This window comes from Schistocerca gregaria, chromosome 1 (genome assembly GCF_023897955.1).
Source record: "Schistocerca gregaria isolate iqSchGreg1 chromosome 1, iqSchGreg1.2, whole genome shotgun sequence".
NCBI lineage: Eukaryota > Metazoa > Arthropoda > Insecta > Orthoptera > Acrididae > Schistocerca > Schistocerca gregaria.
Window position 1 is genome coordinate 509,943,805 of NC_064920.1, and position 13,997 is coordinate 509,957,801.

Below are 13,997 nucleotides of genomic sequence, written 5' to 3' on the forward strand. Positions count from 1 at the left end.
GTTTTTCGTGCAGAGACGCAAGGGGAACTGAGGAGGAGAGGAGCGCACTGCACTGAGCGGCAGCGCTGGGAGCGGTCGAGCGCCACGGCTGTCCTGGTGGGGCAGCCGGCCAGCCAGCGCCCGCTCTCCACCGCCGGCCTCGCAGCTCGTAAATATCTGGCGTGTGGGGGTGGGTGTGGGTGTGGGGCTGGGCGCGGGTGTGGCCGTGCCGGTGTGTGGGTGGGCGCTCAGAGCGGCGCGGCGGGGCATAAATCGTGGCCGGAGAGATCGCTATCTGGTGGGCCGGACACCTCGCAGCCCGCTTGACCCCGGCTCACCCTGCCCCGCTCCGCTCCTACGTCAGCGCCGCCTCTTCGTCTCGCCGCTGAGCGGACGCCTCTTGAGTCGAGGGTCACCGTGGACGTGTCCCGCATGAGCTTTTACCGTCCACTGTCCTGAGAAAACCTCACTCATCACTAGGTTCCCTTCTTACTCACCTGTTGCAAGAATTGTCCGTTGTATCAAAATGACTTAATACAATTAGAATTCACCAATAGTGTATTCTCGACTGTAACTCGGTCTTTTCCCTATTTTCTCTCACTATTCTTCTGATCCTCGATGTCGCCCAACGCGCCGTCATCTCCTGCGCCACTGCACCACCCTCATCATACCGGATCAGCGCTTTCTACTTTAGCTGGATTACGTGGAAGGTGGCTTACTCTACTGTTTAATAGTATTGCAGTTCTTCAGTCATTCTGCAGATAGTCTGAAATGAAATAAACAAGCTGAAACTCACATTTCAAATCCAGTTCTTTACTGTTCAGGCTGTTTCGGGCTTAGAACAATAATTGTTTAGTATATGTATTGCTACTGTCAAGAACTTTCTAAAACTTCTTGAAAATAATCTATAAAATCCTTTACAAAACTTTGTGCAAATGAATTAAAATTTTGCAAGCGGGAATTAGCGTCCATGTAGTTTCAAAAATGGTTCAAATGGCTCTGAGCACTATGGGACTTAACTTCTGAGGTCATCAGTCCCCTAGACCTAGAATTACTTAAACCTAACTAACCCAAGTAGATCACACACATCCATGCCCGAGGCAGGATTCGAACCTGCGACCGTAATGGTCGCGCGATTCCAGACTGAAGCGCCTAGAACCGCTCGGCCGCACCGGTCGGCGCCAAGGTTCCTCCGATCCATAATTCCTAGGTAGCGGTCATCCACTGCAGTAATACTCTTTGGGTTGCCTGAGCGAGGCATGTCATCCACAGTTCCTCTGTGTCTGTATCTCCTCCATGTCCTTCCTTGCACCAACTAACAATGCGCCTGCGATCGAACCTCGGTATTGCCGCCCAGGCATGGCTGAACTACAGACAACACGCATCGTGTGCCTCCTTCCTGGTGGAATGACTGGAACTGACCGGCTGTCGTACCTCCTCAATTCATAAAACTTTTTCAGCATCACCAGGAAGGATTCAGGATTCACACTCATAGCAGCGGAAGTTCAAAAACATAACCAAATGATTTTTTTTAGAAGTGAAATTTCATCATTTTTTTCTCTTACTGTTGGCTGCATTTGTTGCTATAGGCATAAGTAAGAGAGACTGTTCGATGAATTTTGCACAGCATAAAAAACCATACTTACATGTGTCTGAAACTCTAGAATCTATATAATTTATGAGAAAATGAATGAGCTGTTACGTTTTAAACTTTATGTTTAGGAAAAAATCTAATTTTTTAGTTAATTATCTCACTTTTCAACACAGTTTTTAATGGGTTTGGAAAATTCTAGATATTCATACACCTGTAAGTATGGTTTGTGTGCTGTGCAAAATCCATCAAAGAATCTATCTTACTTGTGAAGAAAAATGTACCTATAGCAACAAATGCAGCCAATAGTAAGTGAGAAAATGATGAAATTTCACATGTAAAAAAATAATTTTGTAATGTTTTTGAACTTACACTGCTATAAGTGTGAATTCCGAATCCTTCCTGGCCATGCTGACAAAGTCTTATGAATTTATTTGTAAAAGTAGAGACCGTAGAAATTAAATGTCCTGTCGTGCATCTCCTGCTCCAAGTCAGCCCGTATGACGTAATATCCCCCTTAATCCCTTTTACTTTATAGAAACCTTTTTCTTGTGCAACAAAAATTACTGGTACTTAAAAATGTAATATTTATGAAACCTTCCGTCGCTTCTTTACAGAACAATTCCATATTGAGGGATGAATAATACTTAAGCGGTTTGTTGTTCTGGTGATTCTTAATCGTATGAACTAGTTTTCGGCTCATTAGGCCATCTTCAGGTAACTACTGGCTATTGTTTGCATGGAGCTTATGTTCTTACGAACAAAACATTCTGGAGTAAGATAGAACTCACTTACATACGATCTTTAATTGTGGTATTGTCTTTGGAATTATCAAACGAGTCTTTTGACTTTTGTTCTGTAAAACTCTTCATTAACTTAATAAATCACATTTTATGGTTTTTCAGTACCATGTATGATAACAATTAGAATGATTTAGAATAGACATTATTACAAAATTACAATTTATAGGTATTTGTTGTGAACAGTTGCACTGGACACTAATTGTTGGTTTTACAGTGTTTTCTTTGGGTGTTACATTTTGCATTATACTGAGGTGTGATTTTATTTACTATTGGGACACTTTGTGGTTAGTAGCTGGTTTCCCTTATTGTGTAAAGTGCAAGAGTGGTGATGTGCTCAGTTACAATTGGTCATTCAGATCCATCTGGGGATTTAAGGTTAAATGTTTGTTAATTTCATCATGGAGCCAGGTGAAAAATCGATTAACATTTTAGACCTTAACATAGATATCACCACAAACACACATACTTTCAAAATTTACAGAAAACCAACAACAACAGACACAGTAATACCCTCATGTACACAAACCCAATTACACAAAAAACATGCAGCTATCCATTCCATGGTACATCACCTCACATCCATACCAATGTCAAAACAGAATTTTCCAACAGAAGTAGATACCATTAAATATATTGCATATAACAATGGTTATAACTCTGAATTAGTTGACAAAATCCTTCACAAGAAGCAAAGAAGGAAATTTCTGCCCTACATTTATGCCCCCACTGCAATAACAACCACACCAAAAACCAACTGGTGTACTATTCCATATCTAGGTAAGCTACCAGACAAACTAGCCAAAACACTGAAATCCTAAAACTATAAAACATTATTGTATGTAAGACGCACTACAGCTAATCTCTTACTCAACAGCAAGGACAAAACAGATAAACTAAGAAAAAGTGAGGTCTACAAAATAACCTGCACTCACTGCAATAAGCTGTACATTCGTCAAATGGGTCGAGCTGAACGCAGCTGGAGATAAAATAAATCAGACACCACCTTTGCTCAGCATGTGCTCAAAGAAGGACACAAATATCTAACACACACAGAAGTGCTACCTATAGCCAACAAAGACAGAAACTCAGGCTACTGGAAGCTCTTTAAATTAACAAACACTTAGCCCTGAGCCCCCAGCTGGTCCTAAACGACAAATTGAACTGAGCACATCACGACTCTTAAACTTTACACAATAACGTAAACCTGCTACAAACCAAAAAGTGTCCAAATAGTAAACACATTCACACCCCAATGTAATGTAATATCCCTTATGTGTTTACATTTCTAACTGTAACTCAACTGTAACAATGTAATATTTGATATATATTAATGCACAAATTTTCTAAAAACAAAATGCAACCCCCAAATAAAACATCGCTGTTGTACAGACCACAATTAGTGTCCAGTGCCACTGTTCACAATAAATACTAAAAAATGTAATTTTGTAATAATGTGTGTACTAAATAATTCTAATTGTTGTCATACATGATACTGATAATCCATAAAATATGATTTATTACGTTATAGAACAGTTTTACAGAACAAAGTGCCAAAAGACCCGTTTGACAATTCCAAAGACAATACCACAGCTAATGGTCGTTGTATCTTAGTCCAAAACGTTTGGTTCGTAAGAACACAAGCTCCTTGTAAACAATAGCCAGTAGTTATCTGAAGATGGCCTGATAAGCGGAAAACTAGTTCACAAAAATAAAAATCAGTAGAACAACATACCGCCTAAGTGTTACTCAACATTCAATAAAGATACAGTAATCCGAGTCGTTGCTTCCTGTTAGCCTTGTGTAAGGGAATGGCCGGTTGGTAGCCTAGCGGTGACGAGTCGGTCGGACAGTTTCTAAAATCGGGAATTAGAGAATGTCGTACGATGAGCCCGTGGCGTGGCGTGGCGGTGGAGAGTTGGGAGTTGTTCCGAGAAGCTGCGTGGTCTATCCTGGCGGTGCGAGACGAGTGGGTTGAGTTGACGGGACCAGGCTGTAAGCTCTTGCTGTGTGCACCCGGAGGCCACTCCTGTTGTTCCGAGTCACTGCCTGGTGGAAGCGGCTACGAATGTCTTTAAATTTTCCGTCTGGAGGCGGGAATGATGGACTAGAAACTAGCCTAACCTGAGGGGTGGTATTTCGCCGCCGTGGGTGCAGGAAAGACGAGAGCGAGTGGCTGCGTGACTGTGCCCAGTTGGGTACGCTGGCGACGTGTACACGGTCGGTTGTGAGGAACCTTTGCATTGGAGTTCACCTGCTGTTAAAGGTTTAGATGTTAATTGAAGAATTTTGGTTTGTGCAACCAGCGTCTTTTCTGCCTTGTGGCCTCCTGCGTTCGGGTTTCCTGTCCCTGTCGCCGGTGTATTTATAGACAGTGATCTTTTACGCTTCTTATTAGTACTGCCCGGTAGGAAGTGTATTTTTGGGCAGTGATTATTGTTTTAGACTATATTTTTTCTGCTTTGTGGCCTCCTGCGTTCGGATTTCCTGTGCCTCTCACCGGTATAATTCTAGAGCTATTGGATTTTTATTAGTAGTGCCTGGGAAGAAGTGTATTTTTGGGGAGGGATTATGGTTCCTGATGTTATTCCTCCTCCTCCTCCTCCTCCTCCTCTGGCCTCGCGTGATGTCTATGTGATTTCTGAATGTGAGGAGTTGTGGGTCTGTTAGTCCGCTTCTAGCTTGAGCATCTTTCGGGAGACAATTATGGCTGCCCTTACACCCGGTCGGTTACCTATTTCTATCCCTCGGAATTTAAAAGAGCTTTGGAGGACTTACGGTCAAATAAGGCAGAAGGGATAGATATTCCATCAGAATTTCTAAACTCATAGGAGTAGTGGCAACAAAACGACTATTGACGTTGGTGTGTAGAATATATGAGTCTGGCGACATACCATCTGACTTTCGGAAAAGCATCATCCACACAATTCCGAAGGCGGTAAGAGCTGCCAAGTGCGAGAATTATCGCACAATCAGCCTAACAGCTCATGGATGGAAACTGCTTACAAGAATAATATACAGAAGAATGGAAAAGAAAATTGAGAATGCGCTAGGTGACGATCAGTTTGGCTTTAGGAAAAGTAAAGGCACGAGAGAGGCAATTCTGACGATACGGCTAATAATGGAAGCAAGGCTAAACGAACATCAAGACACGTTCATAGGATTTGTCGACCTGGAAAAAGTGTTCGACAGTATAAAATTGTGCAAACTGTTCAAGAGTCTGAAAAAAGTAGGGGTAAACTATAGGGAGAGACGGGTCATATACAACATGTACAACAACCAAGAGGGAATAATAAGAGTGGACGATCAAGAACGAAGTGCTCGTATTAAGAAGGGAGTAAGACAAGGCTGTAGCCTTTCGCCCCTAATTTTCAATCTGTACATCGAGGAAGCAACGATTGAAATAAAAGAAAGGTTCAGGAGTGGAATTTACAAGGTGAAAGGATATCAATGATACGATTCTCTGATGACATTGCTATCCTGAGTGAAAGTGAAGAAGAAATAAATGATCTGCTGAACGGAATGAACAGTCTAATGAGTACACAGTATGGTTTGAGAGTAAATCGGAGAAAGACGAAGGTAATGAGAAGTAGTAGAAATGAGAACAGCGAGAAACTTAACATTAGGATTGATGGTCACGAAGTCAATGAAGTTAAGGAATTCTGCTACCTAGACAGTAAAATAACCAATGACGGACGGAGCAAGGAGGACATCAAAAGCAGACTCGCTATGGCAAAAAAGGCATTTCTGGCCAAGAGAAGTCTACTAATATCAAATACCGGCCTTAATTTGAGGAAGAAATTTCTGAGGATGTACGTCTGGAGTACAGCATGGACTGTGGGAAAACCGGAACAGAAGAGAATCGAAGCATTTGAAATGTGGTGCTATAGACGAATGTAGAAAATTAGGTGGACTGATAAGGTAAGGAATGAGGAGGTTCTACGCAGAATCGGAGAGGAAAGGAATATGTGAAAAACACTGATAAGGAGAAGGGATAGGATGATAGAACATCTGCTAAGACATGAGGGAATGACTTCCATGGTACTAGAGGGAGCTGTAGAGCGCAAAAACTGTAGAGGAAGACAGAGATTGGAATACGTCAAGCAAATAATTGAGGATGTAAGTTGCAAGTGCTACTCTGAGATGAAGAGGTTAGCACAGGAAAGGAATTCGTGGCGGGCCACATCAAACCAGTCAGTAGGCAGATGACAAAAAAAAAAAAAAACAACCCCAGGACTTTTTGGGGGCAGGACATGGTATTACAGTTGTTTGTTATTGTAAAATGTTAAATGGTTGTATTTGACTATGATTCGTTTTTGGCCACTGTTTAAAAAGATTAAGTTTACCTTTCATTGGTGGGTTTTTAAAATTACGTGGGTTTAAAATTGTTACTAATTGTAAAATGTGAATGACTATCTTTACTTTGAATATTTTAATCTACTTGGCATCCTTTGAAAATGCTAGTTCTGCCTCCCTGTTAACGAGCCCTTGTAATTAAATATCTTGTTGTGTCAAAGTTTAAAAGAAGTTGGCTCCCTACATGTTCGGTAGCGAAATTGTATGCAAACTGTTGTTTTTTGTTTCATTACTTGGAAAATTTTAATTTTTTTATGAAATGCTTTATCATAGTCTGTTTTAAGTAAAGTGGCTTAGATGATGACCGTAAAGTAAAGTTTTTAATTTCATTACTTGGAAAAGTTTGATTTGTTATCAAATGTTTATCAAAGACGGTTTTAAGTAAAATGGCTTGGCCGTTAACTGTAAAGTAAATTGTTTTGAGTAGGCACTCATGCCTACTAGGTTTTTGGATCTGTTCCTGGTCAAGCGATAATAAAATTACTTTTAATTTTTGAAGTAATCAATAAAGAAACTGTAAATTGCAACGCGACAGTAACCAACTAATTTTGGCTCCGTTTCCCAACTGGGGGTTTTCCTTGATTGATCAAAACACCCGTCTCAATAGCTGCTTTAACTTTTACCTTGAACTAAAAATGTCTTACATCCAATTTTATTTTTTGATCTTCAGTCCGAAGGCTGACTTAAGACAGCTCTCCGCGTTAATATATCATGCGAAATATAAAATATAATAAAATCAATTGATCTTCACGGCGTCCTAGAGCAGTTCCACTTCCATGCCTCCATCTCCAACTGTCAACAAGGAGTAACGGTCTAAAGAAGATCAAACATTCATCGAAAGCGAACACTATTTTTAAAAATAAAATAAGTCTCTATTAACATTAAACCTATACACACCTGAAGCTCCTTACTGTTGTCAAGGCTTACTCTCCTCTACAACGCTTTTTTACTCTCTCCCTCCTTTCCACTACCACTTCTCTCTATTACCAAATAGACAATGTGTACTGTCAAGTAAACTAGAAACAAAATAGTTTTTTTATTCAATTAAAAGTTTCTATTTTCAAGAATATCCCGTATGCTTAATTACCTCTATGAGTTTGGTCTGGTATCAATTCGTATTGAAATTTTCGCCCTCGTAAATAATTGTGCAACGTGGTCTGACGAAATAGTGACGAAGGGGTGTCGTCGAGCTATAGCAAGAAAAGTAACCAACTCCCAAATGCATCTGATAGCTTTTGAATAAAGTACAATGGAACTCAACGCATTCATTGAATTAAGGCCTCATATTCTACCGAGCGTATCCAAAAGGGCAGTGAAAGCGACATATGCTGTCTGCGACTTTCGCACCGCCGTTCGCCGCTCGCTGCACCTCTCATACCAGCCTCCTCACTTGGACTCATAACGTCCCATTTCTGTGAACTGCTCTGTTACGGTACCGTGTGAGAGGAAGATGAGCTGCTTGGCCAATGTCCAAATTAGCGGAAAGTCTCACTACAAATACGTGAGAATAAAGAGCAATTTTAATGCAAAACTGCTCTCAGAGCTTCTGGATTTCCCCACATTGCTTATAGAGCGACGAATGTACAGCTGATAGTGACACGCTGGTACATCTTCTCTATGGTGCAAAAGATGGCGCACACAGAGAAAAGTCCTCTCCACTCATGGAGAAGGCTCACACCCAAATGTACTTTACAGGAAACTAACAGCTCTGCTGTTGAAAAACAACAACAGAAGATGAGAGGTTGCAGGGCACTCTCACTTTCGATACGATGTCATGCTACCTTAATATTCTTAGGGAAGATGATCCTTATAACTTGGTTTCTATATTTGATACGATCTGACTTCATTCATATGATGAAGTACTTGGCAGTAGTTAACGCTCTTGCTTGTGTGATCTAGTGAAGGCATATCGGTAAGCTTTACCTGCATTTAAAGGGAGAGGGTGACGAGTTACTTAACTGCAGTAAAAGCGTACGGCTGCTGAGAGCCGAGGGGAGCGTCTTCTCTGCGGAGCCTGAGTGAAAACGATTGAGACAGCCAAGTCCTTCCGTCTCATTGTGCAGACATATTGGGTGACGCCAGTCGGTCAGCGGCCGCGCCCGGGTAAATAGACTAGTGCTGAGGAGTCGCTGCAGCTATGAGCAATAAAGCAGAGGATGGGCCCTTGTTAGGTATGAAGCCGATGAGACTACTTTGAGTTTCTGCGAATTCCCATGGGACAGGGGAGTGGCGTCCAGGCATCCAGACTCTGCTATAAATCAGATATGTGCAGGCACGAGGCTTTTTATCGAGTTTATGGCCGTTCTTCAGAAAGTCTGAAATGGACGTAACACGGGAGATAACGATCTTTATATGGAGGGCTGTGTTCCCATCCAGGTCATCCTTTTAGCAAAGACATGTCGTAAACGAATGGGAAAGGGACTGTGAAGCTAAATCTTTTTTTTCCTTTTCTCCCAATTAATTTTTAAAATCTGCTTGGTCAAATCTGTGTACGTAGAGCAGAGGGCGGTCTCCCACCTACGAATGCCGCGATCCAGCTCGTGATGGGCTTGCGCTAAAGTGGGATCAGTCTAAGCATGTAAATGTGCTTTGCTGCCGAGCTGGCGAGTAAAGCTGAGAGGAAGGAAAGACCCCACTCTGGTACTGGCGCTACGTCAGTCACCATCTGATCTGTCAGAGGTACTGCTTCTTGCATCACGCACACAACAAGTGATGCGTGGCTGTACTTATTTGTTTTGAGTCTGCTGTCTAAGCGTTTGACATATTCCGTCACGCATAGTCGTGTCACGGAGTGAAATTGGTTCGTCAGACCAGCAAACGAGTCCACCTGCACACTGGAATCCACCAGGGTTTCAGAGCCTCATAGGGAACTATCTGCATTCAGAATCAGCCGAACGTGAGACCGCCTACTTGCATGTTTCCGGAGGCGCGACGTTAATAACAGAGTGCCACTGTCCATGAGTGCAATCGCTGAGTGCATCGTGATATGCCACCCTGACCTGCATGAGGGTAAAGTACTCGTTGCTACGGCGTATGGCTCCAATATATGCTTCTCAGTATCCTGTTCTTTGGAACCATATTTTTCATTATGGTGTAGTAGAGGAATATGCTTGATGGAGGCGTAAATTTTGCGACCATCCACGTATTCACATTTATGAAGTAACTTAAGGCGATTAGTTCTGGTTAACACGGCATGTTGTTTCGCAGCTGATCACTTTGTTACCCGTAGACCGCATATCATTGAAAGTGTATGTCAAATAAAAATGTTTATGTGGCTTATTTTTATCAATTTTTGTCACCTAATGTTAAGAATGAATAAATCTATTGTTATTTACACCACAACTCCCCTCAATGTTGTAATTAATATTATCTTTGAGGGTTTATTACAGTCTTGATTGCAACTGAAATTTTTGGAACTTTGCCACTGGCGAACTGCTACCAGATCCAGGTTGTGATGCTGTCATTTAGCGTCATTCCCAAATAGCTCCATATTATTGCAAAAGAAGAAGTTGGTTTAGTAGTATGTTGTAGATACGTATTTCTCTGATTGTGTTGTATATGTATTTATTTGTTTTATTTACAGTGCATTTGTGTCAGTGACTTCTGTCACTTGTTGACCGATATCCTGTCTTTGCCAAATCGTGTTGTATTATTTTTGTGGTGTTTACTATTGTATTTTTTTGTAATCGGTTGTTTGTCGTATTCTCGGACTGAATACTGCTTTGCAAATTTTTTTATGTGATTGTATCGTACTGTTTATATCTTATGAGATAATACGGTTGTCCACGTGTTGCACGGAAAATTTAAGTTTGTTGTTGATAGAGAACTGGAATGATAACGAGCAGTAGAGCACGGAGACAAGTAGACTGGGAGCGGGAAAATAAAGCATACGTCATGGAGGAAGAGTGCAATGAAACGGTAGTAGTTTGAACGTAGGGAGACGTTGCTGTTGAACAGTATTAGCAACAACGATGTCTTGCAGCAAGGAAATCAGGGAGACAAAAACAATTTGATTCATCTTGAGGTGAGTAAAGTGTCAGAACGCGTGCGACAGAAGAGGTGATTGTTAGAAACCCCGACAGAGAAGACAGGGAGGCATCAGAATGCAACGATGCGGAAACAACGCCGCAGAAATCAAGTATGACTTAGGTCGATCAGAATACTAAGGAAAAACCAGCGGACGTTGACCTGCTGGCTTTTTTAATGGGAATGGATAAAAAAAAGTGATGGACTAAACGGAATGGAGGCTGGACTAAAAGTAATGGAGGAGAAGATTAATGAGTTAGTACGAGATAATAACAACACGAGGATGGACATAAAAAATATCGGTGATCAGGTAAATCAGATGCGAGGGCAACACAAGTCATGGGCAAATAAACTCCAGGAAAACCGAAATAACGTAAACACCGAAGCAATCAAAAGTTTTAAAACTGTACATGATGCTAATAAGACGGTACAGGGCGCCAGGGCAGTAACAACTTCCGCAAGGCGAGTGGCTTCTGAAGCATAGAAAACGAGTAAACGCACAGAACTGGAAGGACGAGAGGACGTGCTCAATGTGAACTAGAAGGTCGACAGCGTGGAAAAGCGACATAATCACGCAGAGCAGCCCATCGGCGAGAAATTACGTGAAGCCACGGATCTTCATGCGGCAGCGCCCATGGACAAATTAGAGTATGATCTGCGCAAAATAGGGACTGGTGCGGACGTCAGAAATGCAACTCCAGTGAGAGAGAGACGGAAGAGGTTCGGACTCTTCCTTCGTTCAAATCTCAACAGGAAGCTATCAACAACTATCCAGAAATGATTGAATGAAGCGCTAAGGGAGTATGTACTACTCAACAGAGGCTGGGATGGAAGGAGGAATGAAGCCCAAAGATCACAAAACAACAAATGGCGAAACCACAGATCTGGTTTCAATGCCAATGGAAAATGTGCGCGAATGAACAACAGTCGAAACGGAAATGGAGGTCAGGCCGAGGAAACTGAGATTCGGGGACCACCCCAGGACGAGGGGCGCGAGGAATGTCAACCAATGTCAACGACTGGTTGAATATGCAGAAGAGACACAAAATGCATCCGCAACTGAACTCGGCCCGCATCTCTTGGTCGTGCTGTAGCGTTCTCGCTTCCCACGCCCGGGTTCCCTGGTTCGATTCCCGGCGGGGTCAGGGGTTTTCTGTGCCTCGTGATGGCTGGATGTTGTGTGATGTCCTTAGGTTAGTTAGGTTTAAGTAGTTCTAAGTTCTAGGGGACTGATGACCATAGATGTTAAGTCCCATAGTGCTCAGAGCCATTTGAACCAACTGAACTCGGATCTAGCCTCATCAATACAATATACGACAATATTGAAGAAACGTTGCTGGAAGTTTCCTATTCTGAACAAGCCACAGATAGTTAATGGTTGGTGACACTCGGCAATAAGCATAGTAGCAAAAGTTTCGTTAAAGACAACAATCATTTGCTTAGATTTTTTTTCATTCACTTTGGTAATTAGCACAGGAACTTCACCCATTGTTGCAGTCGTAAGAGTTAGGCATTTTTAGAATTTCACTGTACAATTATTTCTTCGTAATATGTGTCATGTTTATAGATCTACAGATGGTCAATTCAGAGCTGACTAATTACAGTTTTTGAGAGTAGGAATGTGCCAGTTTCACGTCGGAAAACCTGTCGTCTATTTGAGTCCCATTTCGTGCGAGTTAATATGCTCTCATAGTAGTTTTGCAGTTTGCACGGAACGAAACAAGTGCGTTCAGCTACAATATAATTTCTTCTATTTATTGTGTTTCCATTGCAGTAAACACACTTGTACGATCCCGTATACAATTCGTAGCATAGTGTCAGAGAGTGGGGTCGTTGAGATTAGTTAGCGAGACCCATGGAGGTATTTTTCCGGATGGTAGTGTATTGTCCACACGAGAGGCAAGTTGACTTTCTTGTGTGTTTCGTAGTGGTTTGTGACCACTGCGAAGTGCAGTGTGTATCGGCTGTGGACTGATTAATGTCATCGCACGTGGTGCAATATATTTGTGGTGTGAAACTTCCTGGCAGATTAAAACTGTGTGCTGGACCAAGACACGAACTCGGGACCATGGCCTTTCGCGGGCAAGTGCTCTACGAACTGAGCTACCGAAGCACAACTCACGACCCGTCCTCACAGCTTTAATTCCGCCAGTACCTCGTCTCCTACATTCCAAACTACACAGAAGCTCTTCTACTGACCTTTCAGAACCAGCGGTCCTGGAAGAAAGGATATTGCGGAGACATGGCTTAGCCACAGCCTTGGGATGTTTCCAGAATGAGATTTTCACCCTGCGGCAGAGTGAATCTGCCAGGAAATTTCATAACAACGCACACCCCGCTGCAAAGTGAAAATCTCATTCTATTTGTGGTGTGTTTTTCGACTATGGACGTCGCCTTTGGTGCGATGTTTCTTGGGAATGGGATATTTTATTCGTGTCGTTACACAGTTGAGCTATCGCGTGCTATGCGTGTGTTGTTCACTGTGGTTATTCGCTTGTTGTTTTCATATGCGGTTTTCCGTACTATTGTGCGGTGATCTTCGCAGGGGCTTTGGCGAGTCGTTCGCGAGGGCCTGAGTGGTAGACCTTGGGCGATAATTGGTACTAAGGAATGTGACAGTATATCTTTTGTAGTACTTGCGTTAGATGGATAAGCAGTAGACTCAGATGGTGTGAGAGTGACTGAAGTGAATGTGTAGGCTAAGCAAGCTTAGTACTTTGATTTGTATGTAAGGTTGTCAGAAATTAACTCAACACTATCGTAGATTACAACACTTCGCAACTACTTAAGATTATAAAGATTTAGATACAGAAAATTAATCATTTAAAATTATTGCTGTAATACAGTCAAAGAATAATTGTAGAATAGAATCAGATTTTATTTTTGCCAAAACAGCTATGTAAACCATTTTATTCCTTTATTTTTCTTGGAGTAATCATTTAAAGCAATCCGTTGTAATTCTCTCTGTATTTATGCTATAAACACATTTGTAAAAACACAGCACTAAGTCCACATGCAAGCATTGTGCAGACTATGGGAGCTGAGTGGATGGCGACGTCTCAGACAGTAAGAGAGGTCGCTGACACTGGGGCGACCATAGCAGCAGAGCAGATAGGGAGCCAAGCACAGGAGCCGCAGTTAATGTCATCCACCAGCCCTGTGATACGCAGTGGCCACAACTCTCTGCAGGTGGCAGGGACCCACACAGCGACAGCAGGGCAGCTGGTCGACATCACGTCATGGAT